The sequence below is a fragment of the Hydra viridissima genome, unplaced genomic scaffold (genome assembly GCF_058129835.1).
Source record: "Hydra viridissima isolate aposymbiotic clone 2 unplaced genomic scaffold, HvirCarnegie_v1 scaffold_1, whole genome shotgun sequence".
In the NCBI taxonomy this organism is placed as follows: Eukaryota; Metazoa; Cnidaria; class Hydrozoa; order Anthoathecata; family Hydridae; genus Hydra; species Hydra viridissima.
Genome location: NW_028324300.1, coordinates 8,024,136 through 8,030,411, shown reverse-complemented (window position 1 = coordinate 8,030,411; position 6,276 = coordinate 8,024,136). Strand labels below are relative to the sequence as shown.

General features: G+C 28.2%; 1 pseudogene across 1 annotated transcript; it reads left to right on the top strand.

Annotated features, from left to right (window-relative positions):
- Nucleotides 1-1,496: 1,496 nt before the first annotated feature.
- Nucleotides 1,497-4,513, top strand: LOC145195037 (uncharacterized; annotated as a pseudogene). Its single transcript, XR_016449321.1, has 4 exons — nt 1,497-1,923; nt 2,018-3,222; nt 3,385-3,663; nt 3,780-4,513. The product of XR_016449321.1 is annotated as an uncharacterized LOC145195037 (transcript).
- Nucleotides 4,514-6,276: the final 1,763 nt, after the last annotated feature.

Genomic DNA, 6,276 nt, shown 5'->3' with positions numbered 1-6,276 from the left:
ACTAAAGATATTTTTGCAGAAACGAAGCAAAAGTCAAATTTCAGACTTTTTTTTTTAAAAAAAAATTTGTGTCTGATAATGGATAAAGGGTGTAATAACAAAAACATTATTTTCAAATATTTATACTACATATTATTTCAAAAGAATTACATTTTATATTTCAAAATAGTATTATATATGAAAAAAACAATTTCACTAAAAAATAAAGTGATAAATTAAAACATTCCAAAAGCAATTTGGATCTGATATTGTTAGAAAAAAATAATCCTCACATAGAATAATTCTGTTGTGTTGCTTTTTTAAAACTTTGTGAAAATTTTAACTGTGAAAATTTTCACAAAGTTTTGTTTGTATTGTTGCTTTTTCTGGAGAGAGTTTTTTTTTTATATCATCTATTTCTATTTGTTTTTGCATTAGTTCTTTATCAAGATCATGAATTTCATTATATTGCTTTTTTGTATTTTTTTTTATTAAGAGATTTTTGTTTAACGTTAAACTTTGTTCTTTTTCATGTGTTAATGAGCAAGATGCTATCAATGGTTTTTAAAAGTTTTCTTTTCTGTTTCTATAAGTGGCCCAATAATTTCAGAAGACCTGTCTCCATATGTGATCTCTATTGACTTACATATGTAAATGGTATACTTACATATGTAAATGGTATATATATATATATATATATATATATATATATATATATATATATATATATATATATATATATATATATATATATATATATATATATATATATATATATATACACACACATAGTATTATGTAGTATTAGTATTGAGAAAACTAATTTTGTTTAAAGTAATCTTCTCAGTATTTTTAAAAAAAAAACCATTATTTTCATTAAAGTATTAGTAAAAAGATAAATAAAAATACATTGTAGTATAGTATCATCCCCAAAAAGCGTCAAAATAAGATTCTGCATTTTCTAGAACATTTGCATGTATTTTAATTCAAATGGAATCTGTTAAAATGGAGAAATCAAGAGAAATTGTCTTGATCACTTAAGTGGTACATATGACCAACCGTTGTTTACCAACAACTTAGGATTTGGAACTGAAAGTGCCAAGATGAATTTATTTTTCTGATGAAAAATACATAGCAAGAACTTTTTTTTTTTACTGTTATTAACTTTTTATTTAATCGTATATTATACAAATATCATTACACGGAATTTGTTTCAGTAAAAGGTTTTTCCCGTAAAAAAAATCCATTACCGCTATTGGTTGCGAAGTGCATTTTCCGATAAACGCCCTAAATTCAACGCCTCGACTATTTTTCAAGTTCGACTTTCTCAAGCACGAGCTTGAAATTTTCAAGTCTCGTTTACGCATTCGCTCAAGTCAATTTTTCAAGTCTGACTTGACAAAGTCGAACTTGAGGTTTCAAGTCGAACTTGACTCAAGTTCGGTTCTTGCATTCCACCCTTAATATTTGAAAACATAACTTTTTTTGCTGAACAATTTTTGTTTTGAATAAAGAATAAAAAAGATTTTAAATAAAATAAAAAATAAATATTTCATTTTCAAAATTAAAATATAATCTTATTATTTCATCTAACATACTTATATGTAAACATTTAATTTTAGACTAACATAAAGTATTAATAATTTATATGATGCCACCCAAAAAGAAAATTGAAAGAGTTGATGATACTTTTTTAGTGGGAAAAATAAATTGTACTATTCCTAACAACAAATTTGCTACTACACAAGAAATTCTTCAATACTACAACTTTCTGAGAAAATCTAAACCTGAAGTTAAACTGAGTTTTATTGTAGGATGTCCAAACAAAAGTGGATCATTCTCACCAAATTGTCCTACCAGTCAGTTACATTGCTGCATAATATCTAAACTTGTAGTTCCATGGACACGTGGTGGATTTGAAGTAATTACAACTCAGAAGCTAAGGTAATGATAGATCAAACTGTATAACCTTATCAAAACACTAAAATATATTTTTAAGTTTTTATAAGCATTTAATAATAATAATTTCATTTTATAGGATCAAGGTCACAAAAATGGTGCAAGACTGGATGAAGCTGAAAAGCCTAAGCAAAAGAAACAATGCTGCTGAAGTTAAAAAAAGAAAGAACTTTAAAGAAAATATGAAAAAGGTTTTCTGGATCGGAGAAAACCCACTAAATATGATTGAAAAAATAAGAAAAGATAGGTTGAGAAACCAAAATGACAAAGAGGAAGACATAGCTTTTCTTAAAGACCAATTAGAGGAAAGGAAAGGAAAGTTAGGGGGATTGGATAAGAGATTTCAATATTCATTAAAAAAAAGTATAAATCTAAATGTAGTTATAATAAATTAAACCATGTATCAGATACTGATTCTGAAAATTCATTAAGTTCTTTTAATACCAATAAAAGCAATTCAAGTGATAGTGAATTTGAAATTGAGTCATATATTGATCCTACAAATTCTGTCAACCTACCAAAGGATATCTTGCACCGTACTGCTCACACAGCAGTTGGAGAGGGTTTAGCTCCACATCAACATACAGCAATTCTTAGCAGTATTATTGTCAATTCTGGAGGATGCATGTCTGAGTTTGTATGCTTTAAATCTTCATCATACAGAGCAGCAGAGAATGCTGTGGTAATGGGTGCAAATGAAATCAGAGACCATATAAAAAGCATTTCTAAATCTTCAAATTCTCTGATAACAATTCATTTTGATGGAAAAATTGTGAAAGAACTTACTGAAGGAAAACAGTTTTCAAAAGATAGGTTAGCTGTTCTTGCTAGGATTAAAGGACAAACCGAGTTACTTGGAATTCCTGTAATCGACTCAGGTTCTGGAGAACACCAAAAAGAAGCTATAGAAGAACTTATTTCTAACTTTGGGTTAGAGGATAAAGTTCAGTGTCTTTGCTTTGATACCACTAGCACCAACACAGGTAAAGCAAAAGGAGCTTGTAGCAGAATCATTGTGCACTTACAGTGCCCTATGTTATTAACTGCATGTCGACACCTTATATTTGAGCGTCATGTTACCCATTTTTGGGAGCTTTATCCAAGTAGTCATACTTCAGGACCAGAAAATAAATTTAACTTCTTAAGAACCATTGGAATGATCTAGATACTGAAAATTAGGATTTAAAAAGATTATCAACTCCTGTTGATTCCTGGATTAATGAACAAAGGCTGAGTGCTATTCAATTTTGTAGATATATAATTTGCACTAAAGTTTTTAAGAAGGTGAGTAATAATAGTTTTATAAATTAATTTAAAATCTAATTATCTTTTCTTATTTCCAAAAAATAGTATAGTAAAGTAGTACTTCACATATAATTTTCCAGTTTTACAAATTTGTAGTAAGTAATTTAAGTTATTATAACTTAGGAAAAAAAATTTGTTTAGGATGGAAAGTTTCGTAAAGATTATCAAGAATTGGCTGAACTTACATTGATGGTACTGTCACACACTGACAGGTTTCAACTTCACAATCCTGAAGCTGTTCATCATGCCAGATTCATGGGTAAAAGTTTATTTTACCTAAAACTGTTTCTACTTATGGAAAAAATCTCTGAAATCAATGAAGAGAGCAAGGATGAAATCACTGAAATGACAAAGTTTCTTTTCATTTTTTACACTGAATGGTTTCTTAGAGCGGAACTAAGTTCAGCTGCTCCAACGCAGGTACACGATCTGAATAATTGTTTTAAAATAAAGATATAATTTTGAATAAATACAAAAAGTAGGTATATTATTTATTTTTAAATTAAACATTGAAAAATCTAACCCCTAACTATTAGGATATGAAAGCATACTGGCAGATGAAAAGGTTTGAGGAATTGAATAAAGCTGGAGCTCAAGCTGTTTCTAAATCCATTATGCGACATACTTGGTACCTTGACCCATATTTAGTTATTATAGCAATTGCAGATCAGAAATGTAAAGAATGTAGCAACATGGCTAAGAGACTATTTGGTCTAAAACGACCCTTTATAGAGGAGTATTCCTTAGAAAGACAGGTGTTGGATAAAGACATTCTGAAGAACTTAAACTTTTCACAGGATGAGCCTCCCAGTTTAGTTCCACTAGTTACAGAGAAGTCCTGGCTTATATTTGACATGCTTGGTCATGGAAAAACTGAGGTTCAATGGATGAAGCTTCCTGCAGAGTATTGGATTTTAAATGATTTCTATCAAGAATTTGAAACAGCCATCATGAATCTTGATGTTGTGAATGATTGTTCAGAAAGAACAGTCAAATTAGTTCAACAACTTGTTAATAAAGCACATTAAGAAGAGAAAAGGCAAAATACGTTTCTTTTTACTCATGTGTACAAGCGAATCAAAATGGTAGAAAAAAGTTGGATCATGCCAAAGCTGCACTCAATAGTATTATTTAATATCTACTTTTTGATCCATTTTATTTTTGAAACACTTGTAAATGTTTGGTTTTTGTTTTGTATTGGTAAAGTTTTTTTTTATTGTATTCAAACAAATACTTATTTTTTTAAAAAAAACATTTTATGTTTTGATGATTTTCAATATTTGATCATTCTTCTGAAAGTTACTTAAAAAAATATTTATGAAAAGAGCCCCTTAAACTTAAGTTGTATAACTCATTACCATGTTATTGGATAATTTTATTTTTAAATTTAAGGGTCCCCACAAGCGGGGTAAAGTTTTTCTTAAAACGGGGCAAAAATTGACCCTTTTGCCCTTTGTGGGGACCTTTCCGATGATCAAAAAAATTTTTGTAAAAAATTTTAAGTACTATTTTGGGGTCAAGGCAGATCATAAGCTAGGGCTCTTTTCAAATTTTTGACATGACCTATTTTTGAACCACCCAAATATATATATATATATATATATATATATATATATATATATATATATATATATATATATATATATATATATATATATATTCCTTCGCATATTTTATGACGTTTTTTGTTTTGATTTTCGCGAGGTAAGAATTATTTTGTTCTATATCAAAGTTTTAACGTTGGGAGAAAGTTTTTGATTTTTTCTAAAAGTAAAAATTGTTTAAAGTTTTAGCTTTAATTTTTAAAGAAATAATAACTTTTGCTTTAAATAATTTATGTTTAAGCAAATTATTTGAAAAAAAATTTATAAAATAATGCATATTTCAAAAGTTATTATTACTAACTAAAATTAATAACTCATTTTCTCCCAACATTTAAAATAGGAGATAGAACAAAACAAAAAAAAATTGTGGTACTTTATTTGCTTATAGTTGTTGGATCACTAAAAAAAATTTAAAGTCAAATGTAATAATGGTTCAAAAGTTATTCAAGAGTCAATATGACACCAAAACTAAGTAAATAATTAAAAACCCTCAGTCTGTAAAATAGACGCTTCTGGGCAATCCCAAAAGAAATAAAAAATTTTTTTTTTTTTGATATTTTGTTGTTTTATAGTTGTTGAATCAATATGGAAAATATCAAGTCAAATGTAATAACTGTTCAAAAGTTATTCAAAAGTCAATATGATCCAAAAATACTCTCTTTTTCGGTGCCATAACATTGCAAATTTTCCATGCTTAAGCTCTTTAATGCTTAAAACCTTTCGTCAAAAAAATCATCAATTTTTGCACTACAAAAAATTCAATAACTTTAGATCTGCTTAACTTCAAAGGCCCTCATTTTTTAAGCCAAGTCAAGCTCTATACAATTATATAAATTATATATGTTTATTTGAATTATAAAAAAATCGTCTGGAATGGCTACCATAGAGCCATAAAGACCCAGGAGTGGTTCAGAAAATATAAGCTGAATTTTTTGAGGAAAAATCTGTGGCCACCAAGTTTTCCAGATTTAAACCCTCTGGACTACAGTGTATGGGCACATGTTGAGTCAAATAGATGTGGCATTCTCCACAACAGTATTGCAGCCCTGAAGGCTTCTGTCTTCAAGCAGTGGAATGCCATGCCCAAGGAGTATGTCCTAAAGACGTGTAAGAGGTTTAGGCCCAGAATCAAGGCCAACCGTTCACACTAAGTATATTTAAATATATTTAAAATTCATTGAAAAATGACAAAAAATAACTTATTTTCCCGAAAGCTTTTTTCTTTTTTGCTTATTTTTACGACTTACCATTTTCAAAAGCTAGTGTGGATTTTAAGGGCGCATACTGTCACTTAATAAAAAAACTAAATAATATTTAAAATAATACACATTGCAAATTAAAATTTAATGACCTAAATAATTGTACGAATTTAATAAAAACTAAAATAGACGCTAAAAAAAAAAAAAAAAAGAAAAAAAAAAAGAAAAAG